The sequence below is a fragment of the Pinus tabuliformis genome, chromosome 6, assembly GCF_031772625.1.
Source record: "Pinus tabuliformis cultivar Carrire ecotype Pingquan chromosome 6, CPIR1, whole genome shotgun sequence".
In the NCBI taxonomy this organism is placed as follows: Eukaryota; Viridiplantae; Streptophyta; class Pinopsida; order Pinales; family Pinaceae; genus Pinus; species Pinus tabuliformis.
The window spans coordinates 1,670,434,844-1,670,446,334 of record NC_142292.1 but is presented as its reverse complement, the minus strand read 5'-3'; positions in this window follow the sequence as shown (position 1 = coordinate 1,670,446,334).

Here is an 11,491-nt window from a genome sequence, read left to right as displayed (position 1 = left end):
TAAACACGGTCCCATGAGCTGATTCCTCCACTTTTTCCACTCCAAATGCATCAATATGGATGAAAAAAAATATAATGATCCAATTCAGATCACACCTCCCCATTTTGGGAGGCTTTTTGTCCCCAAAAGCGTTTACTAAATGAGGTGAGGAAATTTTTCCTCCATCTTCTCTCTTGTGTACCATTTAGCTTTTCTTGGAAGTTGTCCCTTCAACCCAATTTGCCAAAGGTCCTTTTGCCCTTGTCTTGTAGTTTTGGACTTCTTCTGCAAAATTATATCTTTTGTCAACTCTGCCTGAGCGTCTGGTGTCAAATCCTCCACAGATGGTAGGACCTATTCCTCTTCCTGGTCTAGCATGGAAGACGCATAGAGTTTCAAATTCTCTACATTTACAACTGAGAAAATGTGCATATATGGTGGTAAAATGGGTCAATGCATTATTGCCCACCTTTTCTAGTATCTCAAAGGGACCATACCTTAGAGCCTTGATTTTCTTACCAGGTACCTACAACCTCTCCTTGTTCAATTGTAGACATACTTTGTCTCCCACCTTGAATGATTTCTCTATTCTTTGCTGATCATGCCTGGCCTTATACTTCACCTGGAACTTCTGCAGTGTTTCTTGTACTTGTAGATGGATCTGCCTGACCTTCTCTATAAAATTTTCAACCCTCAAATCATCTCTTGTAATGTCTTCCTTCAGTCCTCCTTGTTTCCCATATGCAATATCCAAAGGTGAAGGTGGCAAATATCCAAAACAAGTTTCAAATGGGGACTTTCCTATAGAAGTGTGTACTGCTTTGTTATAAGAATGTTGTAAATATAGTATATTTTCATCCTAGGTCTTCGGATGCTTCTGGTTGTAATCCCTCAGAAGATGCACCAAAGTCCTATTTACTACTTATGTCTACCCATCTTTCTGTGGATGGAATGTTGTAGATATCTTTAACTTCGTGTCCATATTCTCCCGCAATGTAGTCCATAATGCACTGAGAAACCTTGTATCCTTGTTTGAAATGATGCTCCTTGGTATCCCAAAGTGTATCTAGACCTTTCCAAAGAACAAGTTTGCTACTTCTTGTCCACTTATGGTCTTTTTACATGGCATCAAAACACACATCTTGTCGAACCTATCAACTACCATGAACAAATAGTCATGTCCCTTCTTGGTTGTTGGTAAATCTCCCACAAAGTCCATGGAAATGCTTCCCTAGGGACAAGCAGGTACAGGTAAGGGATGATACAGACCATGTTTCCTCTTGATAGGCTTTTTGGTACAACAAATCATGCATCCTCTTATGAACCTAGCTACTTTTTCTTTTATCTTGGGCCAATACACATACCTTTGTAAGTTAGCCACTATCTTCTCTACACCAAAGTTCTCTGCAACCTTGGAGGTGTGAGCCTCTCTAATCAGCTGCAAACGATCACCTTTAGGAACACAGATCTTATCCAACTTGTAGATGGTAGTCAACGGTGTTGTTTCCATCTTGCACATGACTCTGATTTTGCAACCACTAAGACACCTCCTTGAAGTCCTCATCTTTTGAATATGCCTCTATGTATGCATCATGGATGAATGGATCCATGTGCATAAGAGTCCCCAAAGTAGTAATATTTGATGTGGGTGGCCTTGAAATCATATCGGCCAACTTGTTTGTGCTTCCCTTCTGATACTTAATCACCAAAAGAAACTCCTGTAAAAACCCCATCCACTTGTAGTACCTAGTCTACTGTAGCTTCTTCTGGGCCTACAAGTGCTTTAACGGTTGGTGATCTGTGTATATTATTGTCTCCTTTCCCATCAAATAGTGATTACACTTCTTCACAGCTTGCACCATGGCATAGAGTTCCTTATCATAGGTAGGGTAGTTAAGAACCACCCCATGAAATACTTCAGAATGGTAGAAAACAGGCCTTCCTCCTTGCATAAAGACAACTCCCATAGCATACCCTTTGCATCTATCTCCACTTCAAAGGGAAGTTGCAAGTTTGGTAATGCCAAAAGTGGTGTTTCACTGATATTCTTTTTTAACTCATCGGAAGCCATATGCCGCCCTTTCCCCACTGGAAACTCTTTCCACCCGCTGTTATGGCGTGGAGTGGTTCTGCTACCGCTAAAAAAGAGGCTATGAATTTCCTTAGGTATTGTGTTGCTCCAATGTAACCTCAGTAACATTAGTAGGCACCAGTCATTTCATGATGGCCTCCATCTTGGAAGGATCTATCTTCAATTCTCCTCCACCAATCACATATGCCAAATACACCAAGGGCTGCTACGCAAACTCGTACTTCTTGAGATTTTCTAGCATCTAGTGCTTCTTCAATGTTTCTAGCACCTGCATCAAATGTGAAATATGCTCCTCCCAAGTAGCACTATATACCAGTATATCATCCAATTAGACAACAATAATTTAATCTATAAAATGGAGCAATACATCATTCATTAATCTCATAAATGTAGCAGGTGCATTACATAGGCCAAATGGCATAACTAACCACTCATATAAACCTTGCCTGGTTTTGAAGGAAATCTTCCATGTATCTTCTTCTTTGACTCGAACCTGGTGATATCTAGACTTCAAGTCCAGCTTGGTGAAATATTTTGCTTGCTGCAACTAATCTAGCAGATCGTCTATCCTGGGTAGGGGGTATATTTTCTTGAGTGTGATTTTATTTAACACCCTATAATCTATACACATCCATCATGTCCCATGCTTCTTTGGCAAAATGATGATGGGTGACCCACATGGTGATGTACTTAGTCAAATGACACCCTGTTCCAGCAGCTACTACAATTGTTTCTACACCTCACTTTCTTCTATAACAGACTGCTTGTACAACCCAATATTTGGCAATGGGGATTTTGGCAATAGCTGGATCTCATGCTCCACTTCTCTCTTAGGGGGTAGCCCTTTAGGCTCTCGGAACACATCCTTGTATGCATGTAAAAACTCCTCCAACTGTTGTTTTTGTTTCTTAATACACCCCACTAAGGATTCCTTGCCTCTTATTGACTCCCCTACATACTGATTTTCTCTTTAAAACATAAAACATACTTCTTGCAGGAATTGATCAATTTCTTGGCTTGGTGGGAACTTACGAGAGAAATTTTTGACTTGCCTTTATGTGTGTTGATGATGAATGATTTTCCATCCTTGACTAGTTAGCTCTTCCCATGAATATTTCATCAGGCATGTACATGTATGGACTCCCAAACACGACTCCACATAAATCAAGGGGAACCACATCTAGATCTACTTCATCAATAAAATCAACATTGATAGCAAATCTAATTTTGTACTATTTTGTTACCTTCAACTATGTATCCTTATGTACCCATCCTAGTGGATATGGGTTTGGATGATCATGAACTTCCAGCCCAAACTTCTTAACCAGATCTTCTGTAATGAGATTTTCTTGTGATCCTGAGTCAAACAGAGAATCAGTCTTCATCTTCTTGACCTGTAACTTTACATGGAAGAGTTTGATCATTTCTTTCTCTTCCTGTTGCTTAAGGCTACTCAAATTCACCTCCTTCTGCATTGATGTACATATGATCTTCTCATCCACCTCTAACTTCTTTCAACTTGGTCGCTTGAATCAGTGACCATGAGATTCTTCTTCTTATTATTTTTCTTCTTGTTCTTCAGGTTTAGCTCTGGATGCAACTTCCAACACTTCTCTTCTATATGGCCATCAAAGTTGCAGTGGTTGCTAGGATATTTGTACTTGTGCGTTGTGGCTGCCATCTTTTTATCTTTTCCCCAGTTTTGCTTCTTCTTCCCCTCCTTAAAAGCATCTTGTTTCTCCTTTCACTTGGATCCACTTGATTGTGCTCTTTTCGGGCCTATGTTCTCCAGGTATTGTGCTTGTACACAAGCCTCGTCCATAGTTTTGCGCTTGAACAACATCACTTGCTCATGCAGATGGTGGTGCAGACCCTATAAATACTTGAGGATTACATATGGGTACTTTGGAGAGATACCCAACATTATAGCCATCTTTCTGAATTCTATGGTGTAATCCTGCATGCTTTGTCCTAGATTTTGCCTGAAGTAATGCCACTGGATCCACTAGCATTCCACGTACCCAATGGGATAAAACTTTGACTTAATGAGGGTTTTGAAATCCTCCCACTTAATCACTAGAGGTTCTCCCTCCAACCTGGGGGTTTTGGTGTGGCTCTCCCACCAAGTCAGTGCATGGCCCTCCAATTTCAACCATGTGAATGAGATTTTCTACCCTTCCTCAATTTGATGGACATTGAAATAAAATTACATTTGTTGCTACCAGTGGTTCAACTTCAGAGCGTTGATCTCATCGTGGTATGGCTTGATATCAAATTTTTCTTCCACTTTGAACAGAGATTGGTTCACGACACTCGAATTGGGTTGATCTTTTTCGGGTTCTTTCTTTGGCTGGTCATCTACGTCTTCCTAATCTCTCGATCCCCCTTCTGATTTGTCCTCTGCATTCGAACCCCCTTCTTCTCCAAATATCCCCATCTTTGTTCTTCAATCCGTGAAAACCTCACCTTTGTAGGATCATAAGGTTCATTTATAGATTTGTTGCCCATGATTAGAGTTTTACTATTTTCTGTCTTGTCGATCTAGATCCCTACAATCTCCACAAAATACCCAAAGAAACCTGATCTAATTCCAAATGATCTGTAAAATTCCATGGATATTCCACTAGACAGTTCGTCACAACAAATCTTATAATATTGTATTAAAAATCTGAGATTCTACATTATTACAGCTTTATTTAATTTCTAGATCTGTAAAATTAATTGTAATTAGTGCATGCATGTAAAAGTAAATCAAGTAGAAAAGTAGAGAATGAAAAAATAAGCTCACACACACATAATACAAAAGATATGCTCTCTGGGAAACCATTTCAGAAGAAAACCCAGCTGGAAGATGAGGCTACTTCGCTTTCTTTCTCTGTCTAGAATTATGGCTGCAGATACAAAGAAGTATTGTTTGTGGCCTATAGGCTTCTACATTGCACATATCCTCTCTATGTGCTCTACCTCCTATCCCTCCAGGTGATCTTTTCTCAACTATGGAACAAAATTCTCTCGAAAGAATGGAATGCCTCTTCCTCCTAGTGGCCCAGATATAACACAACCCGATAGCCTACTAGTGGTTAAGTTTGACTACATCAACTCCTAACTAGAGTTACAAAATAGAATCTTATAGAGTATTTTAAATCACAAACACATGGATAGCCCCTTTTCCATTTATAATGGGGGCTGACATGGCATCCTCCCAAACTATAAGTGTGAAAATAGGAAGGTTAACTTTTAAGTGGCATAACTTTTTCATATAGGCTCCAATTGATGTGATTCTTGCACCATTGGAAAGATTTCTATGTGTATAATAGCATGTAAAGGTGTTGTTCTTAGGAAGGAAAGTTTTACCCCCAAAAAATATTGTTTCATGCCTCAAAATTCTCCTAGAAGGTTTTAGACCTCGTTTCGCCAAATTGGGTCCTGCGAGTAAAAACAGTCCCGTGAGTTGATTCCTCCACTTTTTACACTCCAAATGCATTGATATCGGTGAAAAGCAATATAATGATCCAATTAGGATCAGTGTGGCACTAGTTTTCTGAGAGTCCCAGAGCATAGAATTTTATAGTTCCTTTTGAAGTAGATTGTCATTTTCCTAATCCTTCAAACGTTAAATCTTTTGTCACTGAAACTAGCTACATATTTAGAAGAAAAGCAAGGTACAATATTACAAGATAGAACAAGGTGAATCTAAGAACCATATTGTACAAGCTTCACCTTCCTTCAGAGTTGATATAACCTGTAGAGCAATTTATACCATCGCTCTTTCCTTGAATTATAACTTGGTCTCATAGATTTATACTCTTGAATTTTTCCTTTTTCCATTCTAAAAGCTTGGATTTACCACAATCAACTTGTAGGAATGTCTATGTTTCAGGCCCATAGGTGGATCCATCATCAGGACAAAAAGTCTTGAGGAAATAGTGTCAAGAGAATAACATATTTATATAAGACATGAGAAGCTAAAACATGAATGAATAAATGTCAACTCACTAAATAATGAAAACCCTAATCATAAAATAAAAACCTAATTAAGTTTTAATAATATGTAAGGGGATTTATTCATATACTATATAGTAAATATAATCTTAATAATAAAATGACTAGATATAATAATACTATTAATAATATAATCTGCAAACTAAAGCCTGTAACCTGCTCTGATTTGGAATCATTGCAAACATCCACCTACTGCAATAGAATGTGAATTGATATATTTTATCATAAAAAGAAATCAATACAAGTTTTCTATACTAACCATACAACAAACAACCAACTACTGCAAGTAAAAACAAGAACAACAACACCTGGGACATTGGGCTATGGGGTCATGTGAACTTTGATCAATCCTACAGCATGAAACCCTTAAAATGAAAATACTTTTGTAATTAAAATATCCACAAATTGACAACCATACTACAATCTTAATGATGAAACCATACTGAAACAATTGTTGAAAACCAAGTAATATTGCAATCAAATTAAACCTAGAACATGCTCACTCCTATGAGCTTATTAAAAACAAAATATCCTACTCTGAACTAATCAATTAAGAAAAATTGTTGATTCAAGTAATTTCCAAAATTTAGTGTAACCATTAGAGGACATGGCTATTTGATTGCATCTGAATTTCATCTTTTCGAAAACATATGTTTGAAACAACTTTGAAAAGGGTATTTGAGAGTGTGAACAATTACCTTTTTAGAACATCAAAAATAAAAAGGTTGTCTTCACATTCAAATGTTTGTTTCCAAATTCAAAATCATTCTAAAAACAAATTGGATTAGTTGGTTTATATTTCTTATCATCCCTATTAATGAAAACATTTTTATGCTTTTGAAAAAATTCAAAAGGAACAATCACATCATGCATATAAGAAAAGATGTCAAGAGGCAATCCTTTGTGTTTTTTAGTAGGAATGTCAACTTGACTATTTGAAAATTCTGAATTTGGTACTTCAAGAGGTGCAAATTATTGAATGTCATCCTTGTTTTCAAAAGAATCTAGGAAATCCTTTCTTCTTCACTATTTCCCTCAAGTACTAATTCATAACTATCATGCACTAGCTCATTGTTTTGATAAGGCTTCTCATAAACATTTTATTGCAAAGAAAATACTGTTGAGTGATATTGTAGTTTATCATGATAAGATGAATGTACTGTAGAAAGAACAGATTGATTCTCTATGCTTCCTGATTTTGTGATTTCTAAAGGTGTCAATCATTGAAGAGTTTCTTTATTTTCATAAGAATCTATAACAACATTTTCTTCTTCTAACACATTCTCGTATCTGAGTTGATTATTAAATCCAATTAATTCTTTGAGCTATGATTTTTTTTTTGACAGTGTAGTTTCCATGAACCCTTTGAGTTCTTTATATGCTAAAACAAATAAAACTCTAGCTAGTCTTTTTGAAAGAAAAGGGAAATCAGCAATAGTATGTTATCCATTAGGTTATGGAATCATATCATTGAAATTAAGTTTCAATAATTACCTTTGTATTTCCCTCTAACCATGTAATCTGCAACTTCAATCTTAAAACTTGTAACTTGCAAACTTGAGAAACTCCACCAATAAACCAACTCAACCAAGGCTCAAGTTGGCCGTTGAACTAGAGAGGGCTCCCTCAATGTTACGAGGCTTTAATGTTGTTTACTATCACTGAACAACATGTAATTCACACAATTCCCATTGATGTGTTGTGAACTCTTTATGCTCCTTGTTTGGCATGGCATGTTGTGTGTGTTTGCTTATGACTTGGTAACTGCTTGTTCCTTGGACTTTCGACCCTTAGTGGAAAATGTGATTATTCAAACTTAGATATTGGGTCGAGATTAGACCCAATATTTATAATAAGATCACTTAAAACCTCTACAATTAAACTTTAGCAGGTTGAAAGCACATTAGACCTATAAAGGCCAAAAATTATTTTAATTTTTTTATAAAAATGTGCATATTCTCAAAAGTGTAGCCAGGAACAAAATTTGAAAAACTGAAAGCATTTTCACTAGGTAATGGGTGCAAGAAAATGCGACAAAAGGTAAGTAAGATATTATAGAAGATTTATTGGGTGGTTTTTGAGGATATCCCATCCTATTACTTCCTTGTAAAAGAAAGACATGAAATTTGATTGGCTCCACAACTGTTAGGAGGCCTTTTAAAACTTAAAAAGGTTGTTAACAAGTGCACCTATGTTGAAAATAGTTGATCCAAAAGAATACTTCCTTGTGTGCACATATGCATGTAAGGAAGGACTTGGAGGAGTTCTCATGCAAAATGGGCATGTGGTATGTTATGAATCTAGGAAGCTAAAAGATCATGTAAAGAACTATGCCACTCATGATATGTAGCTAGAAGCCATTATACATGCCTTTAATATTTGGAGGCATTACCTCGTGGGAAAGAGGTTTCAATTAAGAATTGACCATAGTGGGTTAAATAATTTGTTTGGATTGCCACATTTAAATGGAAAAAATTTAGATGGCTAGAGATTTTTGTTGATTATAACTTTGAATTTAAGTACATAAAGGGTAAGGAAAATAAATTAATTGATGCTCTTAGTAGAAGGGCGCATGCAATGCATGTTACAACCATAAGCACATGTAAATATGATGTAAAAATTATAATCCTAAAGGTTAAAAATTCATATGAACAATACATGGAAATAAAAAGAAGGGCCTATAACAAGGTAAAATGAAGCCCTGGTACAAGGATTGAGAAATAGAAGAAGATGAATTCCTATTGTATAAAGGTAGGATTTATGTGTCGAATTATCAGGTGTTTAAAATTGTATTGCTAAGTGAGATGCACATGGTAGCTTATGTTGGACATCAAGGCTACGAAAATACAATCTTAACAATCATGAAACAACACTTTTGGTTAGGTATGAAGAACAAAGTGGTTGATCATATAGCCAAGTTCTTGGAATGCCAAATAGTTAAAACATAACATAGATACCCATCAAGGTTTCTATAGCCAATACCTATTCTTCAGTGGAAATGGGAAATTTTTTCCATTGATTTAATTACAAATTTTCCCAAAAAAGTGAAGCAACATGATTTCGTAATGGTTTTGGTGGATAAAGTCACCATGGCTACCCACTTTATTCCAATTAAGTCAACACACAAGGTAGCTAATGTTGCTGAAATTTATATGAGGAAAATTTCCAAGTTGCATGGTGCACCCATGGTATTTTTTTCAGACAAAGATCCCAAGTTCACATTCAATTTTTGGACAAGTTTATTTAAGTTATTTAGAAATAATTAAAATTTTAGCACAACGAACATGTTAGAGATGTACGTGATGGACAAACCATCGAAATAGGAGAATATTTTCACTTGCTGGAGTTTTCTTATAATAATGGGTACTAAGAATCATTGAAGATGAGATCCCATTTAAAGCCTTGTATGGAAGGAGATGCAACAAACCAGTGAGTTGGGATAGTCTAGTTGGTAGGGCTATTGTTGGGCCATAATTTTTCTGGGAAATGAAAGAGAAAGTAATATGAATTAAAAAAAAAATTAAAAAAATTGAAGGCTACCCAGGATAAACTGAAAAATTATGTAGATAAGAACATGCCAAACAAGGAATTCAAAATTGGTGACCGCGTCTTCTTAAGAGTGAAGGAAAGGAAAAGTTCCTTGAGGTTGGGAAGTTGTGCAAAGTTTGTTTTTAGATAATGTGGACCATTTGAAATCCTTGAGCGTATTTATCCAGTGGCATATCGATTGCACTGTTAACATCTATGCACTTTCATAATCTTTTTCATGTTTCATTACTTAATAAGTATATTCCTGGTGCTTACCATGTGATTGATTGGAATATGGTCTAGGTGGAGCCTAAGGGAGAGTTCCAGATCTAACCAATGTGTACTTTGGATGAGAAAGTGAATGTGATCCAGAATCAATTCATTGCCTTAGTAAAGGTGCAATGGACCCATTTCAGTCCTAAAGATGTTGCACGGGAGCATGAGGATGTAATGATGGAATAATACCCTCATCTTTTTGGATAAACCTGTTGTATATATTTGTATATATATGACACTAAGGACAATGCCTAAATAAGGGGGAGGGGAATGCAACACCCCTGCTCAACCCCTAAAATGTGAATAAATTGTATATGTGATACAAGGCTTGTGAGTGAGAACATGTCAAATAGGTTGGTGATCCTAGGCTTTCTTTTGAAGGCCATTGTGCCTGTGTGTATTAGTGTTTTGGGACTAGTATTCCCGTATGCAAATTCTTTATATCAATGTATGTTTTTTGGTTACAACGATTGGAAATATAATTATGATAAAACATGCATGTTAATAAAAATATAATGGTTGAGACCGAGAAGATGTAAACAATTAGTGTGGATGAGATTCCATGGGTGATTAAAAGGGGCTAATATGATTTATTAATCATTAAAAAAATGACACATGCATATAACCAAGGTTCATTATGTGGCTTGGATGAATGTCAATTGGAAGAAAAAGGGCACGCATATAAAAACAAACATTTTGGCATTGTGAAGGGGAATATTCATCCATTCTTGCAAAGGAATGGATTTGGTCAACCATGGAATCATGGAGACAGTTGTGGAATGAGATCTTATAAGGGTACTTGGAAAAATTGTGAGGGAAATGCAACTCCTATAAGTCCCAAGACTTTACAAAATTCCTATCTAGTTGAGTAAGGCACTGTTATGAAACCAGCTCAAGAAAAGATAGAAAAGATAGATCAACGCCTTAGAATTCAGCCTCTTCGAGGGGGCAACCTCCTTTACATTACATAAATGAACAATTCTTGGATGATACAAATGACAAAACGTCCTTTCTATATATAGGAGTCTAAGGAGTCACAATATAATCCACCTGACCTAACAATAATAATATAAAGCCACAAAAATAACAATAGAGGGATTCTATGGGCACATTAATAACAATATGGGGGCAATGGGGGCACAACAATATAAATAAGGGGTATAACTACAATAGTAATGGGGTAATCACTAGTATTATAGGGACCCAACATGCCCCTCTCCTTCAAAAAAGTGTTGTCCTCAATGCTTGAGTAGTTCTGGATACTTTTGCATAAAATTCTCATCCTCCCATGTCGAATCTTCAGCGGATAAGTTCTTCCACTTGATAAGGTACTCTGAAATTGATCGATTTCGTAGTTGTCGAGTTCTTGTTTCTATAACTGCTTCTGGTTCCAATATAATTTTTCCTTCCTCGTCAAGTTCTGGCAATATTGTTTGAACTGGGAGCTCGTCGCCTATAACCTTCTTTAAGCATGAAACATGGAAAACTGGGTGCAATCGAGAAGCTGCAGGAAGCTCCAATTTGTATGCCATAGTACCAATCTTTTGCAACACCTTGTATGGACCATAATACTTTGATGATAATTTATTATCCTTCTTAGCTTGCTTGAGGGAC